The sequence below is a fragment of the Bubalus kerabau genome, chromosome 2 (assembly GCF_029407905.1).
Source record: "Bubalus kerabau isolate K-KA32 ecotype Philippines breed swamp buffalo chromosome 2, PCC_UOA_SB_1v2, whole genome shotgun sequence".
In the NCBI taxonomy this organism is placed as follows: Eukaryota; Metazoa; Chordata; class Mammalia; order Artiodactyla; family Bovidae; genus Bubalus; species Bubalus kerabau.
In genome coordinates, this window is record NC_073625.1 from 160458191 (window position 1) to 160485970 (window position 27780).

A 27780-nucleotide genomic window follows, 5' to 3' on the forward strand; every position below is an offset into this window, starting at 1 on the left:
CATTTAGAATTTGAAATAGCTCAACTGGGATTCCATCACCTCCACATGCTTTGTTCATAGTGATGCTTCCTAAGGCCCACTTGACTTCACATTCCAGGATATATGGCTCTAGGTGGGTGATCACACCATCGTGGTTATCTGGGTCATGAAGATCTCTTTTGTATAGTTCTTCTGTGTATTCTTGACACCTCTTCTTAATATCTTCTGCTTCTGTTAGGTCCATATCATTTCTGTCCTTTATTGTGCTCATCTTTGCATGAAATATGCCCTTCTTATCTCTAATTTTCTTGAAGAGATCTCTAGTCTTTCCATTCTATTGTTTTCCTCTATTTCTTTTCACTGATCACTGAGGAAGGCTTTCTTATCTCTCCTTGCTATTCTTTGGAACTCTGCATTCAAATGGGTATTTCATTCCTTTTCTCATTTGCCTTTTGCTTTTCTTCTTTTCTCAGCTATTTGTCAGGCCTCCTCAGACAACCATTTTGCCTTTTGCATTTCTTTTTCCTGGGGATGGTCTTGATCACTGCCTTCTGTAAAATGTCATGAACCTCCATCCATAGTTCTTCAGGTATTCTGTCTATCATATCTAATCCCTTGAAAGTATTGGTCACTTGCACTGTTCAATTGCAAGGGATTTGATTCAGGTCATACCTGAATGGTCTAGTGGTTTTCCCTACTTTCTTCAATTTAAGTCTGAATTTGGTATTAAGTAGTTCATGATCTGTGTCAGTCAGCTCCTGGTGTTGTTTTTGCTGACTGTATAGAACTTCTCCATCTTTGGCTGAAAAGAATATCATCAATCTGATTTTGGTATTGACCATCTGGTGATGTCCATTTGTAGAGTCTTCTCTTGTGTTGTTGGAAGAGGGTGTTTGCTATGACCAGTGCATTCTCTTGTCAAAACTCTGTTAGCCCTTGCCCCGATTCATTTGTTATTCCAAGGCCAAATTTGCCTGTTACTCCAGGTGTTTCTTGACTTCCTACTTTTGCCTTCCAGTCCCCTATAATGAAAATGACATCTTTTTCGTGTGTTAGTTCTAGAAGGTCTTGTAGGTCTTCATAGAACCATTCAACTTCAACTTCTTCAGCATTACTGGTCGGGGCATAGACTTGGAATTCTCTGATATTGAATGGCTTGCCTCGGAAATGAACAGAGATCATTCTGTTGTTTTTGAGATTGCATCCAAGTACTCCATTCAGACTCTTGTTGACTGTGATGGCTGCTCCATTTCTTCTAAGGGATTCTTGCCCACAGTAGTAGATATAATGGTCATCTGAGTTAATTTCACCCATTCCAGTCCATTTTAGTTCTCTGATTCCTAAAATGTCAGTGTTCACTCTTGCCATCTCCTGTTTGACCATTTCCAATTTGCCTTGATTGATTAACCTAACATTCCAGGTTCCTATGCAATATTGTTCTTTTCAGCATTGGACTTTACTTCCATCACCAGTTACTTCCACAACTGGGTGTTGTTTTTGCTTTGGCTCCATCTCTTTATTGTTTGTGGGATTATTTCTTCACTGATCTCCAGTAGCATATTGGATACCTACCGACCTGGAGAGTTCATTTTTCAGTGTCCTATTTTTTTGCCTTTTCATAGTGTTCATGGGATTCTCAAGGTAAGAATATTAAAGTGGTTTGCCATTCCCTTTTCCATCGGACCATGTTTTGTTAGAACCCTCCACCATGATCCATTTATCTTGGGTGGCCCTACATGGCATGGCTCATACTTTCAATGAGTTAGACAATGCTATGGTCCATGTGATCATATTGGTTAGTTTTCTGTGATTGTGGTTTTCATTCTGTCTGCCCTCTGATGGAGAAGGATAAGAGGCTTATGGAAGGCTTATGGAAGCTTCCTGATGGGAGGGACTGACTGAGGGGGAAACTGGGTCTTCTTCTGATGGCAGGGCCATGCTCATTAATGGAGCCATGCTCATACACCCATTAATTACTAGTACATAGAAATCCAATTTTTATCTTTAGCTTAGACCATCACGGTTCGTACTATTTTTTTAAAGATGTCCAAATTGGCTTTCTGTTAACCAGAAAAAAGAGTAAATTATTGCTGGGTGGGTGAACAACAAACAATTTCAGCCTTACAAATAATAAATATAAGACATCTAAATAGATGCATAGATACAAAACCTCATATATAAAATCATACATATGTACTCATTATACATTATATATGATTATATATGATATCATATGTATTACATTATTATACATTATAAATATGTATACAATCTCATTGGTATTTTTGGACCTTCTTCAAATTAATTTTTATCTTTTGATCTCAGTATGTGAAGATTCAGAAGAAAATTCTAGTCTCTCTTTATGATTCTATACTTCTATTGCCAGTGGTTTTACTTCATACACTTCAGTGCTATATTTGTTTGTTGCATAAGCTTTATACATTGTGTAACATTAGTTTTACTGTAATGAAGACACCTCTAGTACTTTTCCCCTTGAATTCCATTTTGATTTGTTTGGTCTGATATAGCCTTTTAGCTATGCTGTTCCATTAACCTTTCTGAGCTGCTAAGTGTGCACATTTTCTCTCTTTTTTTTTTTAACTTAATAAGTAGGTATCTCATTCTCACTCTGATGAGAAAATATTTGGTCTTAGTTTTATTATTGAGTTTTTTTTTCCTTCTTATGGTACTAAATTATTTCATTTATACTCTCTTACATGGTCTGTGTCTGCTAAGGTACATGTCACTGCAAGAAATTTGGAGTGTATCAGTTCTGTTGTTTGTTTCATTATTAGTTGTTTTTGTACATCTTAATGAGGTGCTTCAATCTAATTCTCTAAATTTATTGGCTTCTGAAGCAACAATTATTGATTCTCCTTTATGGAAATTCAAATTAGAAACTATATATTAGCAAATGATTCTCAAAAATTGGTGAGTGAATAAAGTAAAAGCCATTCTTATATACTTTTCATGGGACTGTAAATATTCAAAACCTTTTGGGGAAAGGCAATTTGGCAGTTTATCAACTGTTCATATTTCCTGGCTCTAAAATTCCACTTTTAAGAATCTAAAAGAATGCAATAAGTGCAACTTGTACAGTGGTGATTCATTATGAAGAAGCTTGTAAGCTGTGTGTCATGGAAAACAATATAGAAACATATAAATGCATATCTGCTTGGTGGTTGATAAATAATATGTATGTATATGTGTGCATATATGTGTATATGTGTGGCGGTGGTGGTGGTGGTTTAGTTGCTAAGTCATGGCCGACTCTTGCAATCCCATGCACTGTAGCCTGCCAAGCTCCTCTGTCTGTGGGATTCTCCAGGCAAGAATACTGGAGTAGGTTGCCATTTCCTTCTCCATGTATATGTGTAGTATATGTATACTGATAAAATATATGTCTTAAATAGAAAAATAATTTGTGTTGATGTAAATATCTCTAAAATACAATTTTAAAAGTGAAAAACAGTAATATACAATTTTTATTTGTAAAGATGTGTACAAAAGCACATATAAATCTTCCTCAACTTACAATGGGGTTACATGCCAGCAAATTTATCATAAATTGAAAATATTGTAAGTCAAAAATTCATTTAATACACCTAATCTACCAAACATCACAGCTTAGCCTTGCCTACCTTATACATGCTCAGAGGCTTTCATTAGCCTACTAGACGGCAAAATCATCTAATACAAAGCCTGCTTTATAATCAAGTATTGACCATCTCATATAACACTTTTTAAACATTTTATTGTATATAGTTGATGTACAGTATTTAATTTCTGATGTACACAGCAAGGTGAATCAGTTATACATATATTAATATGTATATCCACTGTTTTTTTGATTCTTTTCCCATATAGGTCATTACAGAGTGTTGAGTAGAGTTCCTTGTGCTAAACAGTAAGTTCTTATTAGTTATCTGTCTTATATATAGTAGTGTGTATATGTCAGTATCAATTTATCATTTCCTTCTTTCCCCTTTGGTAATCATAGGTTTGTTTTCTGTGTCTGTGAGTCTGTTTCTGTTTTGTAAATAAGTTCATTTGTAATAATTATTTAGATTCCACATATAGGTGGTATCATATGGTAATTACCATTCTCTGAAGTAATTCACTCAGTATGACAATCTCTAGGTCCATCCATGTTGCTGCCAGTGGCAGTTTCAATCTTTTTTTGTGGCTGAGTAATATTCCATTGTATATATGAATCCATTCATCTGTTGATAGACATTTAGGTTGCTTCTGTGTCTTAGTTATTGTTAATGTTCTGCTATGAATATTGGGATGCATGTATCTTTTCTAGAGTTTTCATTTTTTTTCCCAGATATGTACCCAAGCTCTACTTTTTATTTTTTCAGGAATTTCTATACTTTTTTTGATAGTGGCTGTACCAATTTACATTCCTATCAACAATGTAGTAGGTTCCCTTTTCTCCCTTTCCAGCTTTATCTGCAGATTTTTGATGATAGCCATTCTTACTGGTGTGAAGTGATACCTCATTATGATTTTGATTTGCGTTTTTCTAATAATTAGTGATGATGAGATTATTTTCATGTAGTTGTTTGTCATTTGTATATCTTCTCTTGAGGAATGTCTATTTAGATCTTCCACCTATTTTTTGTTTGGGCTGTTTGCTTTCCTGATGTTGAGCTGCATGAACTGTTTGTATATTTTGGAGATTAATCCATTGTCGGTTGCTTTGTTTGCAAATATTTCATTCTCACGTTACTTATTGAGTACTGTACTGAAAGTGGAAAGCACAGTGGTTGCATGGGTGTGGATTGGTCATTAAGTGTGTCAGTTGTTCACCCTCATGATCCTTTGGCTGACTGGGAAGTTGCAACTCATCTCACCGCTGCTGCCCAGAGTAAGAAAAGGTCATACGGTGTATAACATTCAAAATGTGAAGTACAGCTTCTCCTGAATATGTGTTGTTTCACATCATGGTAAAGTCAATATATCATTAAGTCGAACCATTGTAAGTTAGGGACTGTCTGTTACAGTTAGGTAAATGAATAGGGAATATTGTAGATCAGATCAGATCAAATCAGTCACTCAATCGTGTCCGACTCTTTGCGACCCATGAATCGCAGCACGCCAGGCCTCCCTGTCCATCACCAACTCCCGGAGTTCACTCAGACTCATGTCCATCGAGTCAGTGATGCCATCCAGCCATCTCATCCTCTGTCGTCCCCTTCTCCTCCTGCCCCCAATCCCTCCCAGCATCAGAGTCTTTTCCAATGAGTCAACTCTTCACATGAGGTGGCCAAAGTACTGGAGTTTCAGCTTTAGCATCATTTCTTCCAAAGAAATCCCAGGGCTGATCTTCAGAATGGACTGGTTGGATCTCCTTGCAGTCCAAGGGACTCTCAAGAGTCTTCTCCAACACCACAGTTCAAAAGCATCAATTCTTCAGCCCTCAGCCTTCTTCACAGTCCAACTCTCACATCCATACATGACCACAGGAACACTTTTGAATGTGTATTCTTCTGTATATTCTAATATTGTAGAATATACATTCAAAAGTGTTTAGCCACCATTATTTTTGTGGAGAAGAGTAGATGTAAGAAGTAGTAAGATGAAATTTTCTTATTTTATTCCATATTCTGTTTTAAATGTTTACAAATGAGAATATAGTCATATAAATATTTTTAAAGTGACTAAAAAAAAAACCCATCTGGAAAAATGATAAAACATAGCCAGGAGAATTATGAAAATGAAGAACACTGAGATGAACATATGAACAATGAAGAACAATAAGTATTAATATAGTATGCTTGACCAAGAGATCATTTTGAAAAATATTTGATTATGGCCTCACACCAGGTATATGCATGCTCAGTTGTGTCTGACTCTTTGCGATCCCATGGACTGTAGCCTGCCAGGCTCCTCTGTCCTTGAGATTCTCCAGATAAGAATATGGAGTGGCTTGCCATTTCCTCCTCCAGAGAATCTGTCCATCCCAGGGATCGAACCTGTGTCTACTGCATCTCTTGTATTGGCAGATTCTTTTATCACTTTACCACTGAGCCACCTGAGAAGCGATCTCACACTATACACCAAAGTAAATTTTAGATTTATCAAATATGTAATTATAAAATTACAGTAAGGAAACCATAAAATCAAGAGAAGGAAATACTGCTTATTACTTTAATTACTGTGTTTGGAATGGTATTTCTCAGCATGAAACTCCAGCCAGAAATCAGAACAATAGCAACAACAATTAACATAGTTAAGGAGTACATCAAGGCTGTATATTGTCACCTGGCTTATTTAACTTATATACAGAGTACATCATGAGAAACGCTGGGCTGGGAGAAGCACAAGCTGGAATCAAGATTGCCGGGAGAAATATCAATAACCTCAGATATGCAGATGACACCACCCTTATGGCAGAAAGTGAAGAAGAAATAAAGAGCCTCTTGATGAAAGTGAAAGACGAGAGTGAAAAAGTTGGCTTAAAGCTCAACATTCAGAAGACTACGATCATGGCATCCAGTACCATCACTTCACGGCAAATAGACGGGGAAACAGTGGAAACAGTGGCTGACCATTTTTCTGGGCTCCAAAATCACTGCAGATGGTGATTGCAGCAATGAAATTAAGAGATGCTTGCTCCTTGGAAGGAAAGTTATGACCAACCTAGACAGCATATTAAAAAGCAGAGATTACTTCGCCAACAAAGATTCATCTAGTCAAGGTTATGGTTTTTTCAGTGGTCATGTATGGATGTGAGAGTTGGACTATAAAGAAAGCTGAGCAGCGAAGAATTGATGCTTTTGAATTATGGTGTTGGAGAAGACTCTTGAGAGTCCCTTGGACTTCAAGGAGATCCAACCAGTAAGGATGTCAGTCCTGGGTGTTCATTGGAAAGACTGATGTTGAAGCTGAAACTCCAATACTTTAGCCACCTGATGCGAAGAGCTGACTCATTTGAAAAGACCCTGATGCTGGAAAAGATGGAGGGCAGGAGGAGAAGGGGACGACAGAGGATGAGATGGTTGGATGGCATCACTGACTCAGTGAACATGGGTTTGAGTGGACTCCAGGTGTTGGTGATGGACAGGGAGGTCTGGAGTGCTGCAATTCATGGGGTCGCAAAGAGTCGGACATGATTGAATGACTGAACTGAACTGAACTACCTAAAAATTAAAACACTGTGTGAACAAGAAATATATCATATATAGATTGTACAGGACACAAAACAAATTTGTTAAAAAGCATTTACAACATCAGAGGTAAGGAATGAGTAGCATAATATACAGAGTCCTTACCAGTTAATGAGAAAAAGATAAATGTACAATACTAAAAGAAAAGGGGACAAATGACACATGTGTGACATCAGTCTACCTTTTCTATCTATGTAATTGCAAACTCAAGATTTTGCAATCAATAATCCAAAAGAGCTTATGACCCACAACCAATGATGTTGCCTAGAATCCCACCTATTTTCAAGTGGGATTTTCATACTTTTTTTCCAAGAGGAAATTAAATTTTAGAAGACTTCTGCTTAAGAGATTTGCCCTTTCTTCACAAAGCTTACCTTAGCAAGAGATTTTTTTCCAAGAGGAAGGGAAAGTAAAACCTTTTGACATTTTTTTAAACCAGTATTGCCAATTGATATTTACACATTTCCTGGGGCTTCCCTGGTGGCTCAGATGGTAAAGAATCTGCCTGCAATGCAGGAGACCTGTGTTCAATCCCTGGTTTGGGAGGATCCCGTGGAGAAGGGAATGGCTGGCTACCCACTCTAGTATACTGGCCTGAAGAATTCCATGGACAGAGGAGCCTGTCAGGCTACAGTCCATGGGGTCACAAAAAGTTGGACACTACTGAGCTACTTTCACTTCACTTCACTTCTGGTCTAAGTAATTTATATTGGAAACTTGAAGACAAGTCTCTTTTCCTCACTGATGCCTTCTTGTATTTGGCAAGCACAGGTGCTGCTCTGGGATTCTGGAGACCAAATAAAGTTTCATTTTATTCATTCTTATTTGGAAAGAATTTCACAGAAAGAACAATTCTACTTTTATTCAAAACATTCATTTCTTTGTTTCAGAAAAATAACTCATGAAGCTTGCTTTTGATAACTGATGAACTTGGTCAAACGTTTTTAGTAAGTCAGGATATTAATGGAAGTACAGAACTCAGACCCCTGTTTTGAAATGTTTGCTGGATGTAGTCAGGGATTACTGTTCAAGCATTTAGCATAGTGGGAAATACTTTAATCAGTATAAAAGATAAGCACTGGCAGAAAGAAATAACAATTCAACAAATCATTATGGGTGTGTGTTATGTTCTCTTCCAAATCATTGAATATACTGTGTGTTATATTCTCTTCCAAATAGTATATGACAAAACCCTTAGCGGACCATATAGAAGTAAACATATGAACAAGGAAGATGTCAGATATGGTTAAGTGCTCTGGAATTGTACTGATGCTAAAGAGAAGAATGTCAGTTCCTAGTCAGTAGCATTTATTGTGTTTATTTATACTTCACAATAATAAATATATGAAAATATTTTAAAGGACTTACCATGTGCCAGGAATTTTGTCAGCACTTTGTATGTATTGCTTCATTTGATCCTCATACTAGTCCAGAATTGACAGGTATACATTGCTTCTCAGCCTTTTTGCTAAGGTCAAGTGTAAATTGATAGGCATAGATCTTAATATAGATAGATGCTTGCATTTATATTTTTGTAACTTGTTTTATTGTCCATTCTAGACTATAATCTCATTGAAATAAAAACATTCATGTCTTATTATTTGTTTTTCAGTCATTTTTGTTGTTGTTATTTTTTGACTTAAATCACTACCCCTCCCACCCATATTAAATAACCATTCCCCTCACACTCCTTCTACAATTTCCAGCAATAAGTAGTGCCAAGTTTGGGGAGACAGACGCCCAGTTAGCTTTCTGGGCATTCCCTGGTGGTTCAGATGGGAAAGAATCCACCAGCAATGTAGAAGACCAGGATTAGATAGCTGGGTTGGAAAGATCCCCTGGAGAAGGAAATGGCAATCCACTCCAGGATTCTTGCCTGGAGAATCCCATGGACAGAGGAGACTAGTAGGCTGCAGTCCATGGGGCTGCAGAGTCGGACATGACTGAGCAAGTAACACTTTCACTTTCTTTGAGTCTGTATAGGATTACCTCATTCTTTTATAAGAGTTGCATCATTTTTATAGAGTGGATAAAAAATACTTTATTAAATCCCTTCCATGGGATGGATACTTAGGACTTTTACAATATTTTTCTGTAATAAACAATGTTATAGAAAACACCTTTGCATATACATATTTGTGCTCAGGACACATTTTTACAGGATCACTTTCTACAGGTGGCATTGTTAGGAGTAATGGAAGGCCATTTACCTTTAACAGATGCTGTCTAGTTGCCATTTATATGTTTCGTACACTTATAGTCCTACTAACATTTCTCAATATTTTTGATGTTTGATAACATAAATCATTTTTATTGCCATTTGGAAAACTTTTAAATTTAAATTTCTTGTTCTTCTAGTTTGTGTGTACGATTATATACTGTTTTCTTCTGTTTATACTGTTGATATATTTTTTTACCTGTATGTAAGTTAGTCGTTTTTCTCAGTGACTTGTTAGAGTTCTTTATATTTTCTTCAACTTGATCCTATATGTACTCAGTGTGTTGCAAACACATTTTCTCAACTTGTCTTTTGAATAGTAGCAGAGACCTATATAATATGTACTATGAGTCAAGCGCTTTGGTGTTTTACACATTAACTCATGTACTGTTCACAGCAGTCCTGTGAGCAAGGGGCTGACCCTGGCAGTGGATTAGCCGGTTGGCTCCAGCTCAGGACCCCTGTGACGGGCAGTACTGCTCTAGGCTAGGGCAGCAGTTGTCATAAATCTCAACTGAGGATGGACTGATTTCCAAACTCATTCATATGTCCAACAGCCTCAGTTTATTGCCACATGGGCCTCTCCACAGGGCCGATTACAATGGCAGCTGTGTTCCTCCAGAGTAAGAAGGGGTTTGAGAGACTGAGCCATGAGGCAGTGTCCCAGATGGAAGCCTCAGTCTGTAATGCAATGGGCCGTCACTGCTGCCACTCTCTACTGATCATAGAGACCGACCATGGTACAAGGAGAACCTGGTTTGCCTTGGGCTGAGGGATTTCTCAGATTTTAAAATGAGATTTTCTGGCTTAAAATGGGTAAGTCCCAAACATACAAAGATGGTTGGTTACCTTACCTGGTACAGTATGGGTGGGAATTTTACAGGGTGTAAATACCAGGAGGAAGGAGTCACTGAGAGTCATCTTGGAGGCTCACAATCATACTCGGTCATTAATTGCAGCCAAATGCAGTTTCAAAAATTATTTCCAGATTATGTTTCAGATTGGCAACCATAGTAGTCCCACGCACAATTGGTTACTCACCAGTTGTGCATGAGAGTACAGGACTGAGATTATCTGAAAGAATGGAACAGTGGATTCTTATCACTTAAATTTTATCTCATATTGTTCATCCTTTCATTCGTTATCAGTTCTTTCTGGGAGAAGTTCTCTTGATATTTCAGTTTAATAATTTACTCTTCCTTTGTGTTTTTCTTGATCTTCAGACATGCTTTTGCATAATTTCTAGCAAAGTTTATAATTTTGCCTATTTTGATACATAATATATAAAATACTTAATAATAACCAAGAATTATAAGCCAGTTAGTCTCAAAATAATTTTGTGAGCTTTGAAAGAAGGGAGCTTTGAAAGCTTATTTGAGAAAACAAATATTGAAAACAAGTTAGCTTCGTCTCAAGAAGTTACAAAAAGTAAGAGAATAAGCCCAAATAACGAGGAAATGAAAGAAAAGATAATTGCAGAATTCAATGATATTAAGCTCTGAGACAGTGAGACAGAGAATATAGAGAGAGTTGCAAAAATTAATTTTTTTTTAGTGCATTCTCTCTTGCTCATTTCCAGATCCATTTGCACCAACAACTATGGTAACACTCTCTTCTATTTAACATGTATTTTTATCAATGTGTGTCTACCATATTTTGTCAATCTATTTCCCCAAGTTTTGTCTATCCTCCTTCACAAATATCCATGTAATGAAGATCCTCATACATATTCTTTATGAATTCTCTCTCCTCTTTTCTTTTCTTTTCTCCTCTCTGTCATCTATTTATCTATAAAAGGGGAAGAGAGAGATTTATATGCCCAGAAATAGAGTTACTGGATCACAGGTACAGGTGTGCTTCATTTGCACAGTGTCACACTGGTGTCCAGAAGGACATCCTAGTCTGTACGCTGATCATCAGTGAATGAGGTTTCCTGTCTCTCCCCATTCTTGTCAACTCTTGGCACTGCCCAGATTTTGCCAGTCCAATAGCTGTGTAATAATAACTCATTATTAAATCAATTTGTGTTTCTATGAATATTAATGATATTGCATATCTCTTTCCATATATTTATTACCTTTCGGGGGCTTTCAGCCCAGCCCTCCCCCAGGCTCAGGTGAGCAGGAATAGATCCAACCAGTTGCTACCCACTGGGAGGCTTGCAGCACTCTGCAGTCACCCTGAGAAAATGGGGAGGGTAAATCACGTATAGTTGATTTACAATGCTGTGTTAGTTTCTGCTGTATGGCAAAGTGAAATACTTAGTATATCCACTCTGTTATAGATTCTTTTCCCTTATAGGTCATTATAGAGTATTCAGTAGAGCTCCCATGCTATACAGTAGGTCCTACTATTTTATATATAGTAGTATGTATGGACTCTTGTGAGTCCCTTGGACTGCAAGGAGATCCAACCAGTCCATTCTAAAGGAGATCAGTCCTGGGTGTTCATTGGAAGGACTGATGCTGAAGCTGAAACTCCAATACTTTGGCCACCTCATGTGAAGAGTTGACTCATTGGAAAAGACCCTGATGCTGGGAGGGATTGGGGGCAGGAGGAAAAGGGGACAACAGAGGATGAGATGGCTGGATGGCATCACCGACTCGATGGACATGCTGCTGCTGCTGCTGCTGCTAAGTTGCTTCAGTCGTGTCCGACTCTGTGCGACCCCATGGACTGCAGCCTACCAGGCTTCTCCGTCCATGGGATTCTCCAGGCGAGAACACTGGAGTGGGTTGCCATTTCCTTCTCCAATGCATGAAAGTGGAAAGTGAAAGTGAAAGTGAAGTCGCTCAGTCGTGTCTGACTCTTAGCGACCCCATGGACTGCAGCCTACCAGGCTCCTCCATCCATGGGATTTTCCAGGCAACAGTACTGGAGTAGGGTGCCATTGCCTTCTCCCCGATGGACATGAGTTTGAGTAAACTCCAGGAGTTGGTGATGGACAGGGAAGCCTGTCGTGCTGTGGTTCATGGGGTCGCAAAGAGTCAGACAAGACTGAGTGACTGAACTGAACTGAACTGATGTGTGTCAATCCCAATTTCCCAATTTATCCCTCCCCCAATTTTCCCCTTTGGTAACCATTTAGTTTGTTTCCTACATCTGTATCTTTTCCTGTTTTGTAAAGAAATTCATTTGTACTCTTTTTTTTTTTTTTTTTTTTTTAGATTTCACATGTAAGAGATATCATATGATATTTGTCTTCCTCTGAGTTCACTAAATATGACAATCTCTAGATCTTACCTTTTTTTTTCTAATTTGATTTTTTTTAGTATTGAGCTACATGAGCTATTTGTATATTTTGGAGACTAATCCCTTGATGGTTACTTCATGTGCAAATATTTTCTCTCATTCTGTGGACTTTTTGTTGTTTATGTTTTCCTTTGCTGTCCTAAAGCCTTTTTTTTTTTTTTTCCCTCACAGAATTAGAACAAAAATTCTTAAAATTTGTATGGAAATACAAAAGACACTGAATAACCAAAGCAATTTTGAGAAAGAAAAAGAGAGCTGGAGGAATCAGGCTCCCTGACTTCACAATATACTACAAAGTTACAGTCATCAAAACAGTATGGTACAGGCACAAAAACAGAAATATAAATCAATGGAATAGGATAGAAAGTTCACAGATACTTATGCACCTACAGTCAACCAATCTATGACAAAGGCAAGAATATACAGTGGAGAAAAGACAATCTCTTCAAAAAGTGGTGCTGGGAATGCATGTAAAACAAAAATAAATTCAAAATGGATTAAAGACCTAAATGTAAGATCAGATACTATAAAACTCTTAAAAGAGATCATAGGCAGAGCACTCTGACATAAATCATAGCAGTATCTTTTTGAGGGACCTCCTTGAGTAATGAAAATAAAAACAAAAATAAACAAATGGGACCTATTTAAACTTGAAAGCTTTTTCTTTTAAGATAATGAAACAAATCCCTGGTGAAATCAATCAAGAAAAAAGAAAATGAAAGTAAATAATATACATAGTTTAAAAAAAAAAGATATAAGCATAAGACAGGGAAAACCCCATAAAATTCTAAAAGTTTTGGAGGGAAAAACAATAACTAAAAAATAAACAAAATGAAATCAGAGTTTCAGATTTTTTTTCGTCATTAACACCAGATTCTAGAAAATAGTGTGGAAGCATATTCAATTTTTTGTTGGAAAACTGCTTTGAATCTAGAATTCTATCCTCAGTCTAATTATTCTTCAGTTGTGAAGGTAAAATAACGTTTCAGATATGGAAAATTTGAATTTTTTCCTATTCAGACTTCACCTGAAAAAATTACTTAAAGAATTTACCAGTGGTTCAGGAGACATGGGTTCGATCCCTGGGTCAGGAATTTCCCCTGAAGAAGGAAACCCACTCCTGTATTCTTGTCTGGGAAATCCCATGGACAGAGGAGCCTGGCAGACTGTAGTCCAAGGGGTCACAAAAGAGTCAACACCACTTTGCAAATAAATAACAAAACAAACTAGCTCATAGCTCTCTATATATCTAACTCTACTACTGCCCTTTAGGGCAGTCCCCACACCCTCCCTGGCACTGGTCTTGAATCCTTCCTGGACAGGAAAGAATGGAGGAGAAAGAGGGGGTTTTTATAGCTTCAGAGCAAATACAGCAATGTCTTTCACCAGGTTGATTTTATTTCAAATAACTTGATCTCTCATAAGCAGAGTTAGGACATATTTGCAAGATTTTTCTGCTCTTCTGCTAGATATCCCAGAATCTGGTATCTGCTTGTCCATCTTTATCACACCATTGACCTGCTGAATTAATATGTCTCAATAGACCCCTTTCTGAACTGATGTCTTCCTTAGGCTGTTCCACACAACAGGATTTTTAAGAAAGTGCTGGGGGGCTGACAAAGTTAAAGGGACTTCTTCCCTGTGGAATTTCTTAGGCTTCACTACATTAGTGTGCACTTCGAATTTCTAAGAAGGGCCAATAAAATGCATTACAGTGTTAGCCAAATGAGTTTCACCCTCAGCCCTAAAGGCTTTGTGGAAACATTTTGGAAAACTCTGATCTGAAATTCTATGGCGTTGTCTTTGACTCTATGATCTCTTGATTTCAGTATCAAAATATGAACACAGAATACTACATGCTCTGTTCCCCACCCTATGTCTCGCAGCATACTTACATGTTTAATAAAAGAATAAGTGAATGAAGGAATTCATTATTATGAAAATGCTTTAGAATTTGGATATGAAACTTGTGATGAGCCATTGCTTGCATTTATTCTGGAATGTGATTTCATTCTGAAACTAGCAGTTTCCAAACGAAAAAATAAAAGTAGGCTACTTCTATTTTTTACTTAGAGTATAATTGTTGTACAGTATTGTAGAAGTTACAGGTATACAATATATTGATTCATAATTTTTAACATTATACTCAACTTACAGATATTGTGGAATATTGTCTACATTCCACATATATATCCTGTAGCTTATTTTACACTTAATTTTATACAAAACAGACTGTATCTCTTAATCCCCTACACCTATCATGCCCTTCTGAGTTTCCCTCTCTTCACTGGCAGCCACTAGTTCTCTATATATGGGAGTCCACTTTTTAGGTATATTCACTAATTTATTATATATTTTTTAGACTCCACATGTAAATGATATCATACAGTATTTGTTTTTCTCTGTCTGATATATTTCACTTAATATTTTCCAAGGTCCTCCATATTGCTGTAAATGGCAAAAGTTCATTTTTTTTATAGTTGAGTGATATCCTATTGTGTACATATACCACATCTTCTTTATCCACTCATCTGTTGATGGACATGTAAGTTATTTCTGTATCTCAGCCATTGTAAATAATGCTGCTATAAACATAGGGGTACGTGCATATTTTTGAGTTAGTGTTTTATATACCCAGAAGTGGCATTGCTGAATCATATGATAGGTCTAGCTTTGATTTTATGAAAAACTTCCATTCTGTTTTCCACAGTGACTGCAGCAATTTCCATTCCCACCAACAGTGTACAAGGGGTCCTTTTTTCCCCACATCTTTCAAAATATTTGTTATTTGTGTTCTTTTGATGATAGTCAGTCTGAGGTGTGAGGTGAAATCTCATTGTGATTTTGATTTGCATTTCCCTGATGATTAGCAATGTTGAGCATATTTTTACGTGGTTATCGGCCATCTGCATTTCCTCTTTGGAAAAGTATCTATTCAATTCTTCTGCTCATTTTTTAATTGGATTGCTTGTTTTTATGATGCTGAGTTGTATGTGTCATTTATATATATGTTGTATAAGCTAAGCTAAGTGAAAGTTGCTCAGTCATGTCCAACTCTTTGGAACCCCATGGACTATACAGTCCATGGAATTCTCCAGGCCAGAATACTAGAGTGGGTAGCTTTTCCCTTCTCCAGGGGATCTTCCCAACCCAGGGATTGAATCAGGGTCTTGTGCATTGCAAGCTGATTCTTTACCAACTGAGCTATCTGGGAAGTCCCATGTTGGATATTAATCCCTTATTGCTTATGTCATTTGTAAATATTGGGTTGGCCAAAAGTTCATCTGGATTTTTCTATAACATCCTATGGAAAGCCTGAACTTTTTGGCCAACCCAATATTTTTTCCCATTCAGTAGATTGTCTTTTTGTTTTGTCAGTGATTTCCTTTGCTGTGCAAAATCTTTTCAGTTTAATGAGATCCCATTTGCTTATTTTTGCCTATATTTCCTTAGTTACAGGAGACTGATCCAAAAAGACATCACTACAATTTATGTCAGAGTGTTCTGCCTATGTTTTCCACTAGAATTCTATGGTTTCTGGTCTTATATTTAGATATTGCATTTAATCCATTTTAAGTTTACTTTTGAATATGGTATTAGAGAATGTCCTAACTTCATTCATCTACATGTATCTGTCCAGTTTCCCAGCATCACTATTGAAGAGATCATCTTTCTCCATTGTATCTTCTTGCCTCCTTTATAGTAGATTAATAGACCACGAGTGAATGGGTCTATTTCTAGGGTTTCTATCCTGTTCCATTGATCTATGTTTCTGTTTTGTGCCAGTATGGTACTGTTTGATGACTGTAGCTTTGTAGTTTTGCCTGAAGTCAGAGAGCCTGATTCCTCCAGCTCCATTCTTCTTTCTCAAAAGATTGTTTTGGCTGTTTAGGATCTTTTGTGTTTCCATACAAATTTTCTAGTTATTTGTTCTAGTTCTATGAAAAATGCTATTGGTAATTTGATAAAGATGCAATGAATCTGTAGATTACCTCCAGATAGTACAGTCATTTTCAGTTCAGTCATGTCCGACTCTGCAACCCCGTGGACTACAGCATGACAGGCCTCCCTGTCCACCAGTTCACGGAGTTTACACTAACTCATGTCCATTGAGTCAGTGATGCTATCCAACCACCTAATCCTCTGTTGTCCCCTTCTCCTCCTGCCTTCCATCTTTCCCAGCATCAGGGTCTTTTTAAATGAGTCAGTTCTTCACATCAGGTGGCCAAAGTATTGAAGTTTCAGATTCAGCATCAGTCCTTCCAATGAATATTCAGGACTGATTTCCTTTAGGATGAACTGGTTGGATCTCCTTGCAGTCCAAGGGACTCTCAAGAGTCTTCTCCAACACCACAGTTCAAAAGCATCAATTCTTCAGCGCTCAGCCTTCTTCACAGTCCAACTCTCACATCCATACATGACCACAGGAAAAACCATAGCCTTGACTAGACTGACCTTTGGTGGCAAAGTAATGTCTCTGCTTTTTAATAGCCTGTCTAGGTTGGTCATAACTTTCTTCCAAGGAGTAAGCATCTTTTAATTTCATGGCTGCACTCACCATCTGCAGTGATTTTGGAGCCCAGAAAAATAAAGTCTGACACTGTTTCCACTGTTTCCCCATCTATTTCCCATGAAGTGATGGGACCTGATGCCCTGATCTTAGTTTTCTGAATGTTGAGCTTTTTTAAGCCAACTTTTTCACTCTCCTCTTTCACTTTCTGCCATAAAAGTGGTGTCATCTGCATATCTGAGGTTATTGATATTTCTCCTGGCAATCTTGACTCCAGCTTGTGCTTCCTCCAGCCCAATGTTCTCATGATGTACTCTGCATATAAGATAAATAAGCAGGGTGACAAATATACAGCCTTGACATATGCCTTTCCCTATTTGACACCAGTCTGTTGTTCCACGTTCAGATCTAACTGTTTCTTCATGACTTGCGTACAGATTTCTCAACAAGCAGGTCAGGTGGTCTAATATACCCATCTCTTGAAGAATTTCCCACAGTTTGTGGTGATCCACACAGTCAAAGGCTTTGTCATAGTCAATAAAGCAGAAATAGATGTTTTTTTTTAACTCTCTTGGTTTTTCAGTGATCCAACAGATGTTGGCAATTTTATCTCTGGTACCTCTGCCTTTTCTAAATCCACTTGAACATCTGGAAGTTCACAGTTCACATACTGTTGAATCCTGTCTTGGAGATTTTTGAGCATTATTTTACTAGCATGTGAGATGAGTGCAATTGTGTGGCAGTTTGAGCATTCTTTGACATTGGAATGAAAACTGACCTTTTCCAGTCCTGTGGCCACTGCTGAGTTTTCCAAATTTGCTGGCATATTGAGTGCAGCACTTTCACAGCATCGTCTTCCAGGATTTGAAATAGCTCAACTGGAATTCCATCACCTCCACTAGCTTTGTTCCTAATGATGCTTCCTAAGGTCCACTTGACTTCACATTCCAGGATGTCTGATTCTAGGTAAGTGATGACACCATTCTGGTTATCTGAGTCATGAAGATCTTTTTTTGTACAGTTCTTCTGTGTTCTTGCCACCTCTTCTTAATATCTTCTGCTTTGTTATGTCCATACCATTTCTGTCCTTTATTGTGCCCATCTTTGCATGAAATGTTCCCTTGATATCTTTAATATTCCTGAAGAGAACATTAGTCTTTCCCTTTCTATAGTTTTCCTCTATTTCTTTGCACTGATCCATGAGTGAGGCCTTCTTATCTCTCCTTGGCTTTCTTTGGAACTCTGCATTCAAATGGGTGTCTTTCCTTTTCTCCTTTGCCTTTCACTTCTCTTCTTTTCTCAGTATTTGTAAGGCCTCCATCTATAGGCACTTGGATGTTCTTCAGGCACTCTGTCTATCAGATCTAATCCCATGAATCTATTTGTCACTTCCACTGTATAATTGTAAGGAATTTGATTTAGGTCATACCTGAATGGTCTAGTGGTTTTCCCTACTTTCTTCAATTTAAGTCTGAATTTGGCAATAAGGAGTTCACAGTCTGAGTTCATGGTCATTTTAATGATATAAATTCTTCCAATGCAACAACATAGTATTATCTTTCTATCTGTTTGTGTCATCTTCCATTTCTTTCATCAGTTTCTTATAGATTTCTGAGTACAGATCTTTTACTTCCTTAACTAGGTTTATTCCTAGGTATTTTTTTTTTTTGATGTGGTAAGTGAGACTGTTTCCTAATTTCTCTTTCTGATGGTTTGTTGTTAGTATATAGAAATGCAACTGATTTCTGTGTATTAATGTTTTATCCCGCAATTTTAACACATTCATTGATGAGCTTTTGTAGTTTTTTTGTGGCATCTTTAGGATTTTCAGTGTATAGTATCATGTCATTTTCAAACAGTGACAGTTTTGCTTCTTTCTTTCCAATTTAGGTTTCTTTTATCTGTGTTTCTTCTCTGATTGCTATGATTAGGACTTCCAATACTATGCTGAATGTCAATGGCTAGAGTGGGCACTCTTGTTTTGTTTCTAATCTTAGAAGAAATGCTTTCAGCTTCTCACCATTGAATATGATGTTAGCTGTGAGTTTTTCACAAATAGACTTTTAAATATTGAGGTATGTTACCTCTGTCCACTTTCTGGAGAGGTTTTTTTTTTTTTTATATCATAAATGGATGTTGAGTTTTATCAAAAGTTTTTCTGGATCTGTTGAAATGATGATATGGTTTTTGGAATGGTTAAAATATCATGCAATTAGAACTAACCTATTTGTGAAACAAAGTTCACTAAAAGCTATTAACCTTGTAACTGTAGTCAGAATTGTACACTCTACAAGCAGTTTGCTCTTGCAGAATCCAGTGGTCATTGTCTTTAGCCTTGGGCATAACATCAGTCTGGATTCTTGGGCCTTATATGCAAAACAATCAATATTGATTTATATTTGCATTGTGCTTCGTTATATGAGTTTCAAATGCTTATGTATACATCAGTTTTACCAGGCTCAACATTTAAATTTTATTGGGTTGGGCAAAAGGTTCATTTAGGTTTTTCCATAACATCTTACAGAGAAATCCAAATGAACATTTGGCCAGCCCAATATGTATTTAAGATTCATTGTCCATGTCTTCCATTTCCTCTCTACCTTAATGCAAGTCTTTTCTCTCTTTAAGTTTGATGTGATCTTTAAAATTACTAAGATTTGGAGTGGATTTCTATCCATTAGGATACAAATATATGTGGTCATAAAATAGAAAATTACAGTCAATTGGTTGTAATGAAAGGGATGAGATGTTTTGAGATTTGGAGGGTGATTGAATAAATACTTGGAACATACAACTGAAAAAATAAAATTCCCTGGTTATGTGACTGTCAAAGCTCCTATTTTGTTTTAAAAAATGATAAAATTGAACTAACCAGACAAAATTCATGAATATGCTCTCTCTGTAATTTCTTTTTCCACTGTCTCCCTTTCCAAAATACTAGAAACTGTTGTTTCTCTTATTGGCAAGAAGTAGTCAGTAAGTTATGGAGTCTTGTAGAACTGACATATTCTGGGTGTTTGAGAAAATGACTTCTCTCCTAATTTGTAAAAATGTATATGCCTTGCTACTCAGCTCCTTGGGCTCATACACACAAGGATTACATGAAATATGTATGTAAAGCAAAATGCATACCACAGTGTAAGTGTTCTACAATGATCAGTTCTTCCACTTTGCACACACCCATCTCAAACATGCCTATTCTAAAAACATTTCTTGGCAAAATGCCTGCTATTTACATTAAAAGATTAATTTTCAACATGGGCTTCGGCTTGTTTGACTCGAGTCCCACTCCCCTGCAAATAAAACCCTTTTTATGTAAAAAAAAACAAGATTAATTTTCCTTCCTCTAAAGAAACCCTCTTGTATTCAACTTCCTTTTTTCACTTTTTTCTATTATTTGAGCCCCATTGAAACAGAAAAGTTACTACATAACACACCTTTGTGTTTTCAATCAGCAGACTTCAACATAAGACCCTTCACCTGTACTTCTAGTAACACTTTATTTGCAGTTTTAACAATTGCAGAGTTCACAAAGGACTTGGCATCCTAACAATGGGATGAAAGGTTGGACATTTGTTGTCTTCAAATATTCTCACTTCTCTTCATCCTAGGTTTTTAAAGATTATTTTTCTAGCCTTTTTCTGTTCATACTATTGACTGCTCATCAGAGTGCATTTCATCATAGTCAATTAGACCTGGATAAGTAGGAAAAAATTGCAATTAAGAAAGCTTTCCATTTGCTTCAACTTTTATGGAAGGCTGTAAGGTTGCTGTGAGCTCTCACAGAACGTTCAACTGTGGTAGTCTGAATTACACTACCCAATTTCAGTTACCTGCTTCCTAACAGCTAAAAAATTCATGGTGCAAATACCTTCAGCCCCACTCTTGGATCTTAGCTGCTCCCCGCTCTCCCAGAAAGAATCCCTGACACATTTTGTTCTTCTGAAATATTATGAGCATGTGAAGAGAGATTGAGTAAGAGTCAGGATGAGAAAGGGAAGGGGTAGGGATAGAAAGGATGGGAGGAGAGATTTTTCTGGTCAGAACCAAATAAACTACTAAAAATTCTTTACCCTTTGTACTTGTCATGAAGTGAAAGATCTTTTGTGCTTTCCACACCCAAGTTTGGAGGGGATAGCTAAATGAAGACATTTTCCTTTAAAAAGGCCACAAACCACTTTTTCAAAGCTTGAATTAATAAGGTCCTTTGCAACAATGTTTCTCTGTGACTGTTCAGTTTTCAAAATGGAAATCTGTAGAATGTCAGTTCCTTTTTAGCTAGAAAAAAATAGGACCGCATGAAGCCCCTTTTAAAACATTCCTCCAGTGCAAGCATTTTAAATAATTTCTCAAAGGAAAGTACTATATTCTGAGTGAATAGCATGACATTATGAACTACATCTAACGTAAGATTTTGCTTCGACAGGCCTGTCAATGCTTCTTAGTTCCACTGTAATGAAATGAAAATCATGCAAGCTTAGAAGAAATATCTTCCTCACCCTGCTACTCTTTATTAACTGTGGAATTGTGCTATTTTTCTTCACCATGGCAACAAAACCACACAATAGAGTTCGCTCTCACCTTCTCTGCACAAGGTGATGGAGAAAAACAGTAACAAAGAAAAGTGAAGCAAACACAGATTTCAGGGAAAAAAAGGAGTTAAGAAAGCCCATGAATGCAGGGTAGTATGAACTCAATGATCAGCAGTTTCCTACACTAGGTGATGCAACCCGGAGAAAAGACTTTCAGTTTATACTTGATTAAATCTCTGAATTGGTGACTTTTAATGTCAGCCAGTCAACTGAAAGACCAATTTAAATGATCTCAGTTTACAGTAAGATTAATGTCAATGAAAGGCCTAGACTGACCAGTAATCTTGAAATAAAACTCTGAATTACTCATGTGCGGGTCATTTAAAAGTAAAGAACTTTTTCTCATCAGCACTTAAAATTCTTTGCATTTTTTAGAGAATCAAAGCTGATTTGCACTATGAAATATTTTAGCCATAAATTTTTTTCAGAAAATAGTTTGAATTAAAATGTCAACTATTCTATAGTGTGTTCAGTATACATTGTTCAAAATATCCAGAGCCATTCATCATCTTCTGACATTCTGAGGTCCATAAATGGGTTGTCTTTCACTAGGTTGTCTTTCATGCCAGAAATGGGCCAATTGATTATTGCCTGTTCAGGGAAAAGGCAGGGGTGGAGGGGGAAATCATATTAGATTTTTGTCACCTGAGAAGCAATGCAAGAATTAACAAATTAGTACTCAGTAACTAGAAATTAAATCATTACATTGTAGCTAGGAAGACAAAATATTTGATTGAATCACAGGATTTAACTGATGTAGAACTTTAAGGAATAAAAAAAAATCAATTTTTGGCCATTTATCTTTAGTAAACAAAGTGACCAATACTGTGTTATATTCTTGACCCCCCTAGATAGTTTTTAGTATCATGTTTTACTAAAAGCAAAGTTGACACTTATATTCAGGGGAATGTTTCAAAATAGTGTTTTAAAAATAGAAAACCAATTTGGGAGGACTTTAAGAAAGATGAGGAAAAGAATGCCTATTTAAATAAATGCCCTCTTTGAGGCCCAAAAATAGCAAAAAGAATTCCCCTAATATTAAAACTAAGCAATGGTTCCACAGTGATACTATAAATGTCAAAATCAGGCTGACCTTTACCACATGATTTGCAGCAAATTGAGCACATTGAGTGTCAGCACACGGGTCCCATACAGGAGCATCCAGTCAGCATTTGAGAAGTTTGTGAAGTAAAGCAAGGCTCAGACTTACAAGTTAAACCTTACTATGTACAAGTATTAGTACTAAGGATATTACCTGCATCATTTCAGTGACTCTTCTTAATAAGTTGGTGCAATTATCATCATCTTATAATGGTAAAACTAAGATTTTTGCCCAATATCCCATAGCTGTATTGCTAGTATTTGGGTGAGCTGAGATTTTAACACAGGCTTTTAAAAAATATTTATTTTTATTGGCGTATAGGTGCTTTACAATGTTGTGTTTCTGCTGTACAATGAAATGCGTCAGCGATTTGTATACATATATCCCCTCCCTCCTGGAGTTCTTTCCCACAACCATCCACCATCCCACACCTTTAGGTCACCACAGAGCACTGAGCTGAACTCTCTGTGCCAAATAGCAGGTTCCCAGTAGCTGTTTTACACATAGAAGTACACATCCATCCATCCCAGCCTCCCAATTCCTCCCACTCCCTTTAACTTGTCCACATGTCTGTTCTCTACATCTGTGTCTTTATTTTTGCCTTGCAAATAGGTTCATCCATACCATATTTCTAGATTCTACATACATGCATTCAGTTTGGCTCAGTTCAGTTGCTCAGTCATGTCAGACTCTGCAAACACATGGATTGCAGCACACCAGTCTTCCCTGTCCATGACCAACTCCCGGAGTCCACCCAAACCCGTGTCCATCGAGTCAGTGATGCCATCCAACCATCTCATCCTCTGTCATCCCCTTCTCCTCCTACCTTCAATCTTTCCCAGCACCTTTTCCAAATGAGTCAGTTCTTCACATTAGGTGGCCAAAGTATTGTAGTTTCAGCTTCAGCATCAATCCTTCCAATGATTATTCAGGACTGGTTTCCTTTAGGATGGACTGGTTGGATCTCCTTGCAGTCTGAGGGACTCTCAAGAGTCTTCTCCAACACCACAGGTCAAAAGCATCAATTCTTCAACATTCAGCTTTCTTTATAGTCCAACTCCTACATCCATACATGACTACTGGAAAAACCATAGCTTTGACTAGATGGACCCTTGTCAGCAAAGTAATGTCTCTGCTTTTTAATATGCTGTCTAGGTTAGTCATAGCTTTTCTGCCAAGGAGTAAGCGTCTTTTAATTTCATGGCTGCAATCACCATCTACAGTGATTTTGGAGCCCAAAAATTAAAGTCTGTCACTGTTTCCATTGTTTCCCCATCTATTTTCCATGAAGTAATGCGACCAAATGCCAGGATCTTAGTTTTCTGAATGTTGAGTTGGCTTAAAAGCCAGCTTTTTCACTCTCCACTTTCACTTTCATCACTTTTCACTTTCATCAAGAGGCTCTTTATTTCTTTTTTGCTTTCTGCCATAAGGGTGGTATCATCTGCGTATCTGAAGTTATTGTTCTTTCTCCCGGCAATCTTGATTCTAGCTTATGCTTCATCCAGCCCAGCATTTCTCATGATGTACTCTGCATAGAAGTGAAATAAGCAGGGTGACAATATACAGCCTTGACATACTCCTTCCCCAATTTGGAACCAGTCTATTGTTCCATGTCCAGTTCTAACTGTTGCTTCTTGACCTGCATACAGATTTCTCAGGAGGCATACATGCATTAATATACAATATTTGTTTTTCTCCTTCTGACTTACTTGTCTGTGTATGACAGACTCTAGGTCCATCCACATCTCTACAAATGACCCAACTTTGTTCCTTTTTATGGCTGAGTATTATTATTCCATTGTATATACATACCACATCCTCTTTATCCATTCATCTTTCATGAACATTATTTTGCTTCCATATCCTGGCTATTGTAAACAGAGCTGCAATGAGCATTGGATTGCATTTACTTGTTTTTTTTTTTTTTTGAATTATGGCTTTCTCTGGGTATATGCCCTGGGGTGGAATTGCTGAGTCATATAGTAGTTCTACTTTTAGTTTTTTTAAGGAACCTCCAGATTGTTCTCCATAGTGGCTGTTTCTTTGAGCTTAAAACTTTGCCCAAATGACTAAGCAATGGAGTTTTCCAGAGAGTAAGTTCTGGAGTACCCTATTTATAACCCTGAACTTGGAAGAAAAGTTGGAAGTGGTGTAGTGTACTGTGGAAGAAAGAGTACCCCAGTAGCAAATGGTCCAGGGACAGAAGGGAACACAACAACTTGGCAAATTGAAGCAAAACAGAGAAGAAAAAGGCAGCATGAGAGTGATGTGTTTATTTCATTAGGATCATTGTCCATCCAGGAGAGGAAAGGCCTGCAAGCAAGTCAGGGTTTAAGAGAGATACAGGATAATAGGCCAAGGCCCACTTGTTAAGTGGTAGACTAAAGTGATTTACACAGAGAAAGTATGAACTGAACAAACAAGCAAAAGGCTACTGATCCCTGAGTCATGATATAAACATGGTCACACCCAAACACAGTTGGCCTGCCCAGAAAGGGCAGAAGAAAAGGTCAAATCTGAGGGGATTCCTACAAGTTAGCTTGTATGCCTAACCTGGTGGAACTGGCTGGCCTTCGAGGCAATTTGCAACAGATATAGAAAGCACATAAAGAAGTCATTTGATTTTTACCTGCTGCATCAATTCAGATTCCAGGTTGGGTGGCTCCAGGAGTCACAGAATCTCTTGAAGTGGGTCCTATGAAACTTGAGATGGTTCTCATATAGGAGAAACACCTGAATAGTTTCATGTCCAAAGTCATGGTGCCAATAACTCACATTATGGCTGAGCTCCTGATACTGATCCAATTGTAATATAAGTAAGTTACTTTCAAGCTTGAAGGCTCTTTGTGATTAAAAGTTCTATGATCCTTTAGGACTAATGAGTTTATTTTAGTCTGCTTGTGGGTTCTGATAATCTCTCCTTAACAAGAGACTAAAGATTTGGTGGGTTAGGCCTAGGCTAGAGAAGATATACCAACTTGAAGTTAGTGATGTGACTTATATAGTGCCAATTCAAGGAACTAAGAGACAGCTTTCTATTTGAGATGGCACTGGATATGTTTAGTGGCTTAATTGTAGCTTATTGTTAATATACACCAATTAGCATAAAGATCAATTATAAAATGCTCCTGCTTATAACAGTTATAAGCTTCACTGTATGATATTTAAAAGTCAATGTCTGTGTTCAGTTGCTCAGTTATGTCCAACTTTTTGCAGCTCCATGGACTGTAGCCCACAAGGCACCTCTGTCCATGGAATTTTCCAGGCAAGAATATTGGAGCAGGGTGCCATTTTATCCTCCAAGGGATCCTCCTGACCCAAGGATCAAACACGCATCTCTTATATCTCCAATACATCAAATGAAAAAAAAAAAAAGCTCAGAAATATTACCTGATAACTATATTAATGTTTTGATTTGTTTCTGACAGTTTTTAGGCTTTCTGATCTCTCCCCCTGAACAGTAAAACTCATTACAGGAATTTTGTCTCTTTTATCTTGATGTCCCTGAGCTTGGCATAAATGTTTTCTAAACATAGACTTTCTTCATGAAGCAACAGTAAACACTGGCTGTTGAAAAGTCCTACAGCTTTTCTGACATCAACTCCCTTTCATGTGGTATAGCTGCTTTTTCCTAACACCATACTAAATAAATACTAGAAGTGATATTTGATCTCATGGTTCAGATTGGATTGCATACCATATTTGGTTAGAATTGTGTTGATTAAATACTTCTACCAGAGGGGGTGAGAAACCTATTAAAATGATCATACCATTGATATACATAATAATTGTACAAAGTAATTATATGGAAAAAATGGCTCTAAACTGGAGTCAAGTGTGCTCTTCACAGGAGCGATAAACATTATCCCTATAATGTTAATCCAACCTTTTCAGTGACTTCCTCATGTATCCAAATTCTACCCCCACTACAGGTCCACCTCGTCATGTATTGTGAATGAATGGAATCTGAATCCATTAATACTTATGACATAAAGGGAGAATGTGAGTATCATGCACTCCTCATTTCTAGAGTGCTAGAGGTAGCTAAAGGGCTTCCCTGGTGTCTCAGATGGTAAAGAATTTGTCTATAATGCAGAAAACCCAGGTTCAATCCCTGGGACAGTAAGATCCCCTGGAGAATGGCTCCCCACTCCAGTATTCTTGCCTGGAGAATTCCAGGGACAGAGGAGCCTGGCAGGCTATAGTCCATGGGGTCTCAAAGAGTCAAACAGGACTGAGCAACTTTCACTTACTCACTCAGAGGTAGCTAGTTGGATCAGAATGCATCATATTTATCCATTAAATTGAATGAGAATATTTTTTAATACAGTAGTTTTTCATTTACCGGCCATTTTTTTAAGGAATGAATTAAAGCAGATTGGTGACTTGTTGAATTAATGGCTTGCATCAGGAGGACACTGGCCTGAGCTAAGATTTACACATGTGGGTACTGAGGGGTTGACTGAACCCAGATACCTATGTGCATAAGCTAATTTTTATAGCAGAAAGAGAATCTGCCAGAAGGAAGTTTTATATGAGACTATCCACTTACAGAGATGAAATACGGTGAATGGAGAAGAGACTATGATGAATGGCCCAAGCCTATGAATTACATCAGAGCTTTTGACTAAGAGGAGCAAAAGTAGAAGCTGAAGGACTGTTCTCATGGGGACTTTGAAGTGTGTGCTTTCTGAAGTGCCGTGTAAGGTGAGCTGATGCCTGTCCCTCACCCGCCCCTTTTGTTTGGTACCCAGCACCATTTCTGTGCTGTGAGAGTTCTAGGGCATTGACGGTGGTACTTTTTAAAGTTTTTATTTTATATTGGAGTAGATCCAGTTAGCAATGTTGTGATAGTTCCAGCTGGACAGCAAAGGGACTCAGCCATATATATACATGTATTCATTCTTCCCAAACTCCCCCTCCCATCCAGGCTGCCATATCACACAGAG

The 27780-nt window shown here is 37.5% G+C and overlaps 1 protein-coding gene across 1 annotated transcript in view; it reads left to right on the forward strand.

The window, feature by feature from the left end:
• Positions 1-27780, forward strand: part of LOC129644008 (uncharacterized) — a 416390-nt gene that overhangs the window by 294626 nt on the left and 93984 nt on the right. The window contains exon 7 of the transcript XR_008710655.1: positions 3847-3886. The gene's annotated coding sequence lies outside the window, so the exon portion shown is untranslated. The remainder of the gene's footprint in view (positions 1-3846; positions 3887-27780) is intronic.